Consider the following 13,066-nt stretch of genomic DNA (forward strand, 5'->3'; position numbering starts at 1 on the left):
TGTCTTTCATCCTCAACACTGATTTGGAGAATAGGAACTTGAGAGAAATTCTAAGAGCTTAAATGCTATCCAATATAATAAAAATAAAATGGAGCAGCTAAGTATGCAAAATACATACTAATCAGGTTCTAAGTAATGGTTTGAATTTAAGAGAAATCATGGATCTTTTTCTGCAAATGAGGTAAATACACTGAATGATGATCCTATGTCCGAACCTACGGGCACGCAACTGCCAGAATTACTTATGGGCTGAAAGAACACCGCCACTACACTTAGTAGAAGCTTTGATTAGAATATCCTGGGTAGCGTAGGTATATTCATTTTCTATTGCTGTCTAACAAAGCACTGCAACTTAGTGACCCGAACAGCATATACATTTATTATCTCAAAGTTTCCACAACTCATTAGTACAGGCATGGGTTAGCTAGGTTCTCTGCTCAGAGTCAAGTAGTCCATAAATGGATTTTTATCTGGAAACTCTGGAGGATAAGCCATTTCAGGTCATTGGTCATCCATGCTCATTCAGGACACTAGCAGAATCCAGTTACTTGCGGCTATAGCTATGAGGTTCTAAGGTCCCCATCTCCTTGCTGGCTGACAGCTAGGGTCCCCTCTCTGCTCTAAGAGGCTCCCCACATTGCTTCTTATGAGGCTTCCTCCATCTTCAAAGGAATCAATGATACACTGAGTCCTACATGTGCTTTGAAACTCTCTGACTTCCTCTCCTGATATCCATCAGATAAGACTATCTGCTTTTAAAGGACTGGCATGATTGAGTCAGGCCCACCCAGGTTATCTCCACTTGATGGCATGGAGCTATGAATGGTAGTATATGTAGCAGTTAAGAATGTTGTCTCCAGATCCAAACTGCTTAAGACTGAATTTAAGTCTACCACTTCCTAGCTGTGTATCTTAAGAAAATCGCTTTGACTTCCTGTGCCTCAGCTTCCTCATTCATCAAATGATGATAAAAAAAAAAAATAATTCCTTCCTAATAGGGTAGTCTTGAGTACTGGAAAACTCAGGATAGATATGGTTATGCTTCAGTAATAAATCATCCCAAATTTCAATGGTTTACAATAACAATGATCTCTCTTGCTCATGCTTCATGCCATAGCAGGTCAATAGCAGAGCGATGCTCTCTTTAGTAACTCAGAATTTATAGTTAATTTCAGAAGCCACCATCTTCAATTTTTCTTTTGTCATGCCAAAAGGGAAGGGAGCACTGAAAGGGTCTCAAAATGGCAATTGACAATCCATGCAGTAAGTAGCAGACATTAGTTTGACTCCCAACTCATTGCCCAGAACTAGTCACATGGCCCCACCCAGCCAGAGGGAACCAGGAAATGCAATGATCTCTGTTCCTGAAAACTGGGCAGCAGAAAATATTTGGTGGAAAGTATCAAAGACCATGACAAGGACCAAATGAATTAATTTTGAGCACAGCTCCTGACTCACAATAAGTGCTCAGTAGAGAACTATTATATCAAAATCTCACCATTATAACAATGCTATAACAGATATTTTTTCATATCAATATTTGTGTGAAAATGCAAGTATTTACTTATAGTAGAAATTCTAGAAATAGAATTACAGTGTCATAAAATACAGATATTTTTAATTTTGAGAAATATTGCCAAATTGCTTTCTCCCTGCTCCATTTGTGTCATGTAAGTTGTCAATATAATTGGGAAAGGATTCAGGAAGTTTGAATTATAAGGTCTTTGTGAAAAATTGCATTACTGAGTCAGTCTTAGTTTGGAGCTTTGTGTCACTCCAATGACAAAAGGAACGTCCTACAGGAGGAATAAATATCTCTCAAGATACTGCCTGATAAATAACCGTTGGCTTCTTTGAAGTTGCCCTAAAACAATATGACCCCAGGATTATAAGAGGAAAGTAAGGCACAAAAAAAGTTACATATTTCTCACACTGGAGTACCCCATGGGTTCAAATAATGATAACACATGGGGGTTGCAGCAATGGAGTTCTTTTTTTCTCAACTACAAATATATATCTTGAAATTCTACATTAATCCTACTTTAATCATATGCCTAAGTACATGATGTCTTTAGATCACTTCCAAATCTATTAGTGTCCAACAGTATTATTTTCTTTTTATATTCAGTAACTAATTATTGACCATCTGCTTTATGTCTGTCACTGTCAGAGATAAATAAGATGTAGGCCTTGACGTTAAAGAATTTGAAGTTACCAGAGAAGACCTACTGATACCACTGGACTGGCAAGTACAATAATGTGGCAGGTTGTGAACACAGTGGTTAAAAGCATATGCTTTGGAGTCATATAGACCTACCTGTGTTTGTTGAATGCTAATTGTGTGATCATGACTAATTTTCTTAACCTTGCTTTGCCTCTCTTTCATCATCTATAAAATAATAAAAATAGGACTTCCCTCATGTCATTGTTGTGTTGTTTTTATTATGACAGAAGTAAACTTCATAATATATTGGAAGAACAAAGACAAAATCATCCATTATTCCTTGGTTTGTCAAGGAAGGCTTCACAGAGCAAACTTAGAAGTTAGCCAAAGAATTCTGCAACAGCATTACATGTCTGGAAACCTCTGAGGTCTTGGGGATGTGGAAAGGGTAAATATGTAAGGATGTGAGGAAGATATAAGGAAGCAAGACACTAGATGAGAAAGGATAGAGAAGAAAAGAGGTAGACTAGATCTTTAAATGTCATGCCAGGAATTCGTTTTTTAACTCTTAGGCAATGGAATGCCCAAAAGTGACCATTTGATCTCTGAAATATACTTCTACTCCAAGTTCTCTATCTTGACAAGTAACATCACCCTCCAAACAATTTCTCAAGCAAGGAATGCATCCATCCAATTCACAAGAAAATCTTGGCAGTTGTGTCTCCAAAAATCCCAAATCCACCAATAGTTTCTGTCTTCACTGCCACAACCCTAGTGCAAGATAACATCACTCCTAACTTGGACTATTTTGACAGCCTGCTAACTGGTCTCTCTGTTCTTTCGTAAGAGAAGAAGTCCATTCTCTACAATGTAGCCAAAGTGATCTTCCGAAACATCAATTGGATCATGTCTTTACCATGATTTTCTACTAAGTTTACAATAAAATATAAACTCCTTACATGGCCTACAAGGCCCTAAATGATATGGGCCCTGACTTCTTCGGCCTCTGGTAAGAGGCCTTTCTATTCTTCATGCCAAATTCTTTCCTTCTTACAGCATTTGTCCATGTTGTTCTTTTTGCTTGAAACACTCCCATCTAACTGTTCATCTGGACAATTCCCATTCATTCTTCAGGACTCAGTTTAAATGTCACTTCCTCAAAGAAGTTCTCCCCAAACCAATCTCCTAATCTAACATATATTCCTCCCATTGTTCTATCACACTTAACCCTCTCCATTTCCTTTATAATACCTATTACAATTGTATATTAGTGAGAGTTTTAGATCTGTCTCATGCATTATATCATAAGTTCCATAGAAGCAGATCACTCTAAGTTTTGGTCAGGACTGCCTCCTCAGAACTTAGCCCAATATTTGACATAGGGAATGTGCTGAATAAATATTTGCTAGATGGATAAATTAAAAAATGAATTAATCCTCTATGTGGCACAACCATAGTTATATTTAAATGCATTGGAGTTTGAGACTAAAACTTGGTTTACAGTTACTGGCTGTGATCTTGACTCTTAGGAAGTGGGATTATTCGTATTCCTAGGTCCTCAAATTGCCAGGGCCCTATTAACCAGGAGAAAGAACAGGCTTAAGTACTAAATGAGAGTTTCTTCATGTCAAATTTCTGCAATTTGTGAGATACCTAGCAGACAGAGGTTTAATCAACAGTTGGCCAGATAAAATAGATTTGAGAATCAGTATTGTGTAAGTAATAGCAATACTAGATGAGGTCATCACGGGAGGATAGTTAGAGAAGAGTGACAAAAATGAACACCTGCCTAATCACCGAGACCGAAGGGGTAGATGAGAGAAATGAGTAAGTACGAAGAATGAGCAAGATTAAAACCAAATGATCAGAGTGGAAAGAGGACAATTGGAAAAATACGGTATCATTAAAACCACGAAAGTTTTAAGAATGGAATAGCAGTGCCAAATTCCATCAAAGATGAAGATCCACATATATTTATCGGGTGCGGTAACATAGGAATAATCGGTGCCATCGCAGACACTTCTTTGTGGGAGCTAATGGATTCGGAAACAAGACTGAAAGTACGGTGAGGAGTTTATGGTAGCAGGCAAACGGAGACAATGTATGCATACGATTTTGTGGAGACATTTAATCGGGAAGGGAGGTAGCAGCACCAGCAACAACTGAGAACTTGTCGGAATGTGATCCTCAAGCCCCACCACCAACGCTCGGGAGTTGAGAAAAATATTGGAATAAATAGATGCTCCTAGAATAGGGAAATGATCGAGAAAAACTCCAGCGGCATTAAAAATTCAACTGAGACTGCATATCAAATAGTCTCCACGGTGGTAAATTACTGCCCTTGAGCTGATCATGATTGCCGGGGGAGTGATTATATGCAGCCCTATTTGGGAACTTGTGGAAACAAATGAAGTCATATTATTTTTTTTATATGAAATGTATTGTCAGACTGGTTTCCGTACAACACCCAGTGCTCATCCCAACAGGTGCCCTCCTCAATACCCATCACCCACCCTCCCCTCCTTTCCACCCTCCCCATCAACCCTCAGTTTGTTCTCAGTTTTTAAGAGTCTCCTATGTTTTGGCTCCCTCCGTCTCTAACCTCTTTTTTTTTCTTCCCCTCCCCCATGGTCTTCTGTTAAGTTTCTCAGGATCCACATAAGAGTGAGCTTGGCCCGAGGTTTAAGGCTGGAAAGGTAAGTGTTGTTAAACGTTGAGAGTCCTAAAGAGAAAGTAGGTTGGTGTGGGGACCCAGGCTCAGTAGAGGGGAAAATGTGATGCAGAACGTGGGGTCGATCCTAAGAAAAAGGAAGATTAAGTGTCAGGATGCCTTTGTGAAGTCAAACGTCAAGTTCACAGGGCCTAAAGGATGGAGGAAGCTGTCAGAAGGGGAGCTATTGAAATGGCCAGTAAAAGTTTAATAATAATAGTTAATGGTAATAAAGAAGAAGGAGGAATCTGAGGAAGAGAAGTAGTATTTTTAAGCTTATTGATAGCAAGGTATTGCTACCTTTGAATCATCTGCTTTGTCTTTCCTACGATCTGGGTATTTTGCTAAGTACTTCAAATGTTTTAAATCATTTCATCCTTACCGAGGTTTACAAAGGTGAAAAGTCTTCTTATCTGAGGTTATACAACTAGGGCGTGGAGGATCCGGAGGTCAGTGCAGGTCTGTTGACACCACACTTGTTGCCCCGAAATACTGTGAACATATAAGACGATGCCAACTTGTGAGGCTACACGTAGACTTCACCGAGGTCACCATTGCTACCACCTGAAAACATTACAGAGCATCTGGACAGATTTGTGCCATGCCAGGAAAACAGGCTGGAAAATTAAATATTATGTGGTTCCTGCCCTCAAGAACCTTACAGTTTAGTTACAGTCCCGGGAAAGCAATGTAAGATCATCACTCGTAATGCAGATACTCAGCTAGGTACTGAACAAATACTACGAGCAAAAATTAATTTGGGGCATCAGATGAAGGCATAATTCTCTTATTTTTATTTTGTTTTAGAGAAATAGCATGCACATGTAGGGAGGGGCAGGAGACAGAGAGGGAGAGGGGGAGAGAGAGAGAGAGAGAGAGAGAGAGAGAGAGAGAGAGAGAATCTTAAGCAGGCTCTGTGCCCAGCGCAGAGCCTGATACGGGCTCAATCCCACGACCCTGGAATCATGACCTGAGCTGAAATCAAGAGTCAGACACTCAACCGTGTGAGCCACCTAGGAGCCCATGAGGAGGCATAATTCTTTTTTTAATGTTTATTTTATTTTGAGAGAGAGAGAGGCGGAAAGAGAGGGAGACAGAATCCTAAACAGGCTCTGCACTCCCAGCACAGAGCCCAACATGGGGCTCGACCCCATGAACTGTGAGATTGTGACCTGAGCCAACATCAAGAGTCAGACACTCAACCGACTGAGACGCCCAGGCACCCCCGATGAAGGCATCATTCTTAAGAGCTAAGAAGATCAAGGGAATCATGGGTGGTAACTGCATCTAAAAAATAGGTCTTCAATGGTAAAGATGGTGAGAAGTCCACTAAGCACAGGAAACTATATGGACAGAGATAGGGGCCTTCCTTAAAACCCACCAATACGTGGAGGAAAACAATTAGCTTTCCAGTTTTGACAGAAGCAGAAAATCTGTATAATAATAACGATAACTACAATGTATAGATTTATGAGTTGCAAGGCCATTTACATGGATTATCTATTCTAACGTTCACAGCAACTTTGAGAATTTGTGTGGCCTTTAACTTACAGATATAAAACCTGAGGCCTGGAGAGGGACAGGACTTTTTCAGGGTCACAAGACAAGACATGGCAGAGGTGGGATCTGATCCGGGACTACCTGCTTCCAGAGCCTAAACACCCGGCCGCCCTTCCGTACACTCCTCTCAAATAATGCTAAGTTGGAAAGCCTGAAAGTCAGCAGATCAGGGAAGCAATCTTTAGTAAGCCCCTTCCTCAGCCAAATCAGCGTAACTGCATGTTTAGCAAGTGCCGTTGTGGTACTAGTTGAAAATCTGTCCCCAAATCCCCAACAGCAGTTATCTTCGTTCCATTAGTGCGGGAGTTCTGCCACTCTACTTCCTCGCCTTGTTCTTTCTTGATTTCCCCTTGGTTCGCAATTTAAGTTTTAGAAACAATGTATTACGTTTGGCACTATAATCATTTTTGTCCCTTGTCCTGTAGCAAGGTAAAGAAAACAGAGAGAGGCTTCAAGAGACAGTGGCATTTTCAAAATGACCAAAGGGCATTCATTCAGGAACCTGTAGTGTGCCGAAGTGAACGGGACCGCTCTCTTCAGTGGAATAAGATACGAGGAGGCCGCTAAATACAAGCTAAAGTGGGAGTCGGCTTCACGTCTGCAACAAGGAGCAGCCAGGCTTGCTGATCTACCACCGAAAACTGGACTTACGGAAGGCACAAGGCAATTACTGATGCCGAAATAGACCGTTCCAGACAGCACTTTCACTCGCCCTAGGATCCTAAAGGAGAAAGCCATTCAGAAAGTACATTTTCATCAGCAAATTTTAAGCAATTCATTGCCATCTTTAGCAGCTTTACACATTAGCAATTTAATGTATATTTATGAATGCTGAAGTCTTTAGAGAAAAGGGAATGAGAATCATATCGAAATTCAACGAGGCATCAGGACTGCAACACACACGAAATTCCACTGAAGTAGTAAAACTGTCCAGGTTGTAACATAAATCACAGCAATTCAGATATAGGTAAAGGGCTAGAACTAGCTCATCTCCTCACGTTAGTAGAACAACACTCTGAGTGGTTCATTTCCTCCACAATAGGAGCAGTTGTTTGCTAAATTAGACCTGTTAACTGGTCTGACGATCCAACCAGGTGTAATACTTCACGTGTGCATCACTGTCTTGGAAGAAAAACATTTTACTTTGACAAACTTCTCTTCGACTCTTTTTGTTCATTAGTTACTAAGTCCAAAAAATTATTTTGAAGGAAAACACCATTGTTCCATTTATCTTTCCATGATCATTGCCAGTACCCTAAGCTGGCACCCGTGCCTTCACACTTACGGCCATTGCTTTCTGTGAGAAGTGAGATGATCCATTTTCAGAAACAGCAAATAAAATCCGTGCTGTCTCGTTAATAGGTTTACAACCTATCGGAAATATGTACAACCCTCCCCCCCCCCCCACCACCACCATGGAGTCCCAAACCTTTAGACACTTTGCTTCCTTGTCCTTCCCCTCTCCATTTCACGGGCTTATTTTTCGTGGGCTTTGCAATGAGCACGCGCCAAAGAACTGAAGTCTCTGTGTGACCTCGAGGAATGTACATTTGTTCCAGTTAGACTACTTTTTGTCTTACATGTGCATAGGCGACTTCCGGGTAAGATTGTAACCTCTGTAGTCCTCAATGGATGGGGAGTCAGGGGAGGGACTTGCACGCTAGGAGATAAATTGCGAGGTGTCTGGGTGGCTCAGTCGGTTAAGTGCCCACTTCGGCTCAGGTCTCATGATCTCGCACTCGGTGAGTTCCAGCCCCACGTCAGGCTCTGTGCTGACAGTTCAGAGCTTGGAGCCTGCTTCGGATTCTGTGTCTCCCTCTCTCTCTGCCCCTCCCCTGCTTGTGCTCACTCTCTCTCTCTCTCTCTCAAAATAAATAAGCATTAAAAAAAATCAGGGGCACCTGGGTGGCTCAGTCTGTTAAGTGTCCAACTTTGGCTCGGTTCATGATCTCACGGTTCGTGAGTTTGAGCCCCACGTCGAGCTCTGTGCTGACAGCTCAGAGCCTAGAGCCTGTTTCGGATTCTGTGTCTCCCTCTCTCTCTGCCCCTCCCCTGCTTGTGCTCTCTCTCTCTCTCTCTCTCTCTCTCTCTCTCTCTCAAAAATAAATAAACAAAAATTGTTAAGAGATAAATTGCGTGCTGTAACTGCCCCAAGTGCGCCTGTCCATCAGACACCCACTGTTGCAAGAACATTGATTAAAGCCTCGCTTCACTGTGCTGAGTCTCTGCATCCCTCCTTTGATTGTGTCAGCGGGCTTACTTCTCACAATTTCCTAAGTGGTGTTCCTGAATCTTGCCCCTCCTAGACATTGCTGGCCAAATGCATTCAACAGTTACTGAGTGCCTTATATGTGTCAGGCACTGTCCCGAGTGCTTGGGATCCATTAGTAATCAAAACAAAGATCCCTGACCCTGTAAAGCTGATATTCTAGCAATAATACATAGGCAACAAAAATGCATAATGAATGATCAATTATATATACTGTGTTATGCTAATAAGTGGTAAGTGCTGCAGGAAAGAAAAAGAGAAAAGAAAGAAGATACGTATGATCTTCCCCAAGCAGCTTTTTTTTTATCATGCTATTCTCCCCTCCCCCCACCATTTATCAGCCTTCAATACTTCCCTGTTATCCATTTGTTTACATGGAAACTCTGCAGCCAGTCAGTGGCTTCTGTTATCTGCCCACACTGAGGATTGCACCACTACTCCTTTTCCACCTTTATCCTCTATCACTCCCCACCCACGATGTCCTGCTCTAGGAAAGCCAGTGAGGTTCCAATAAGGAGCTCACAATAATAGCCGGTAAAATAAATGAACACTTACTATGCACTGGACATTGTGATAAACTATTCACATGGACTACCTTATTGCATCCTTATATTCTCACACTGCCCAAATGAGGTAGATATTATTATTATTATCTTCATTTTGCAGATGAGGAAATTTAAGTACGGAGAGGAAATTGTTCAAGGTCACACAAGAGTAACTTGTTCAAGGTTGCTGAGCTAATGTTTAAACTCAGATTTGTCTGACACCAAAACCTGTGTTCTTTACCAGCACGTGCTGGATTTTTAATCATGACCTAAAACCATCGCACGACACCAGTGTTTGGCAAATTTTTCTGTAAAGAGCCAGATAATAAACCTTTTAGGCTTTGCAAGCAATATAGTTGTGACAACTACTCAATGCTGCCATGGTAGCATGAAAACAAGCACAGACAATATATAAACAAATGGGCATGACTGTGTGCCCATAAAACTTTACTCATAGGGGCGCCTGGGTGGCTCAGTTGGTTACGCATCCAACTCTTGATTTTGGCTCAGGTCATGATCTCACGGTAAGTCAGATCAAGCCCTGTGTCAGGCCCTACACTAGGTGTGGAGCCTGCTTAAGATCCTCTCTCTCCTTCTCCCTCTGTCCCTCCCCTGCTTGCATGCTCTGTCTCTCTCTCTCCCCGCCCCCCCCCCCAAAAAACCCAAAAAACTTTATTCATAAAAACAGGCAGTGGGCTGGATTTGGTGAATGGGTCCATAGTTCACCAACCCCTGCACTAGACTGAACACTTCTACTAGTCTGTGAGCTCTGTAAAGTCAGCGATCAGGTCTTATGCATCTTGGTAATTCCAGTGACACCTACAGTGTGTGGACACTGAAGCCCAGAGTCCACACAGTTTGTAAGTGATGGTTCTAAGATGCTGATCTATGCTGTTTGATTTTAGAGCTTATGTTCTTGACTCATGCCAGCATGCTTCTGAAGGGTTAAATGCCACACGCACAAAGTTCTTACAGAGTGCCTAGCACATAGTAAGTTCTCAAAAATAATAGTGGTCGCCATTATCATCATCTAAAGAAGAAGCACTTAGGTGCAGAATAGTGAGGGCTACTATAGGTAGTTTAAAAACAAGATAAAAACAAAAGTTATTTTATCCAGTTTTATTGAGGTAGAATTGACAAAACTGTATATATTTAAAGTATACAAGGTGATGTTTTGATATATATATATATATATATATATATTATATATATATATATATATATATATATAGTGAAACAATTACCACGGTCAAGTTCATGGACACATCCATGACCTCACATAGTTACCTTTTGTGTGTGTGTGGTAAGAATGCTTAAGATCTACTGTCGTAGCAAATTTCAAGTGTATCATACAGTAAAATTAACTATAGTCAATCGTTGTTGTATGTTAGATCCCCAGCACTTAATATTTAAATTTTTTATATGCCTGACAGGATCTAGTGAAATTCATGTCAGTCTTGATGGGTGATATAGTCACAAAACATCCACAAAAGACCAGGAAAATATGATAGCAGCATCGGTCATTATGGGGACCTGAGTAGCAGGACAGGATTAACTTCATCCATAATCACCAAGTTTCTTATGGGTCTAGTGTAAAGTACCTGGCACTAACGCAGGGCTAGTTCAGGGTCTTCTCATCTTAGAAAACAGAAGGGCAAGATCCAGAAACCAGGCCAGGGACTTCAAAGATTCTGTCTGCTGCAAGATGTAGCATGAATGGCTATCCGAGCAAACCGGATCCTATATACCCTCTTGGGGCCTGGCTGCTACTTAGAAACCCATGACCCACCTCAGTATGAATTCTGACTTCGACTTGGCTGCCCATCTTTTTGGGTTGGGCTCACAAACAGCCTAATGCCACCTTAGTCTGGCACCTCATGCTGGCTGGACTTGGCTTCTCTGCAAAACCCCCCTGCAGGGCTATGCTGCTATTCATAAGCAGACACAACCAGCTCGCCTCTTTCCCGCTGTCCTCTGCTGCCTTCCGCCAGTGACACTCACTTATCAATACCAATTTTGCAGCCCTCAGCTGAGTTGTGGAAGACAAAACCTCGGGAATGCAGCGTCCCAGGATATTGGACACACAACGAGATAGATAGACAGACAGACAGACAGACTCTACTGGCAGAGAAAAAAACACGTGTCGCATGTGACACTGATGCGGAATCAGTAGACTTCCTCAGATGTGACTTTCTATCATTATAAAGTATTTACTCATAAGTCAAATCACTTTTCTCCAGGTTCCCCACAGGCTAAAGCATAATGGTCTAATACCATTGCATTTTATAGGTAAATAAATTGTTCTTTCTGTGTTCAAGAGAATAAAGTTATCCTTTCTAAATTATTTGCATTAGCCATCCTTCTCCCTCCCCGACTGCTAAATAAGAGCTTCCCTGCAGAAGAAATTTCAATGAGAAAAAGCAGGGAGGTCAGAATGAATGCTTTGATTACAGGAAAAAACAAGAATCTCAGAACCACTAGATGATACAAATTGAGACAAAACGGGACAGGGGACAACATGTGAGGTATGCTAAGAGTCCAGGTCCGTTTAGTCATCTGGCTGTGCACACCTTTATTCATTAAGCAAACTTTTAATTGCCTATCTCGTGTTTCACAAAGGTGAATGAGAGTGTCACGGTGATGCTCAGGATTTAGTGGAAAAAATAATTACAATAGGTAATTATCATTCAGTGCAATGAGCATTTCCTGGATCTAGAAAATTTGTCCCCCAACCTTAGCATGGCTGGGTCCACTTCATTGCTCTCAGCTCAAAATGACTTCCTCAGGAGGTTTTCCTCGCCCACCCCCTCTGAAGGAGTCACTCGACCCTTACTACGTTTTCCCTTTTCATGTGTTCTTTTACTACTTAGCAGACTTTCAAATCATTAGGTCATTATGTGAAATTGCCATTTTTTAGGTCAAAAAGCAGCTATTTCATGTGATTCAACACAATATCTATTTTTGAATACATTTTTATTTGTACATTCACTTGTTAGTATTGTCCTTTATCTCCACGAGAACAAAGACCATATCTATTTTCCTTATTGCTACATTCTCAGTACGGGTGGCATAGTGCCAGATACAGTGCAAATATTCAATAAACGTTAGTTATAACAGTTACTCTTGTTATCATCGTTGTAGCTATATAATATTTTACGATTAATATACGCTAAAATGGTGGAATTCAAGTAACATGGGAGCACATAGGAGGAACATCAAACTCAGATTTTCTATTGGGCCACTAGATGAAGAGAAAGAGACTTATTTCAATCAAGTTCCACCCCAAATGACTGGTAGACAAGCAGTAGAAAGAAGGCACAGTAAAGGGTATTCCAGGAGGCAAAGGTTCACAGATGGTAAAGGTAAGCATGGCCTGCGTGTCAAGAAACCAAGAGGCCGCTGTGGCTCCAATGAAGGGCAGAAGAAGAGCAGAAGGAGCTAAAGTCAGAGCGTTAGGTGGAGGCCAGGGACAAAGGGCCCTGTGGGCCACGGTAAGGAGTCCAGATTGTATTGCAAGGGTGACAGGAAGCCACTGAAGAGTTTGAAGAGAAAAGTGACGTATTAAGGACAGGACCGAGGCTCTGTATGTAGAGAGAACTGGAGAAATGAAAGGATGTAAGAAGTAAGGCCAGTTAGAAGTCTAGTGCATGATCTGGGTTGGAGAGTAGGAGAATCTAAAGCAGAGAAATGACAGCACAGCGGAAGAGGAGGGGCAGATTCAAGAGTGTTCAGAGCTTTGGGAATGGCACAGACGTAAGAGAGAGAGGTTTCTGGCTTGGGTGACTTGGCACATGGGAGGGCCATTTACTGAGATGGGT

Source organism: Panthera pardus, unplaced genomic scaffold (genome assembly GCF_024362965.1).
Source record: "Panthera pardus isolate Hobbes unplaced genomic scaffold, ASM2436296v1 HiC_scaffold_27, whole genome shotgun sequence".
Taxonomy (NCBI): Eukaryota; Metazoa; Chordata; class Mammalia; order Carnivora; family Felidae; genus Panthera; species Panthera pardus.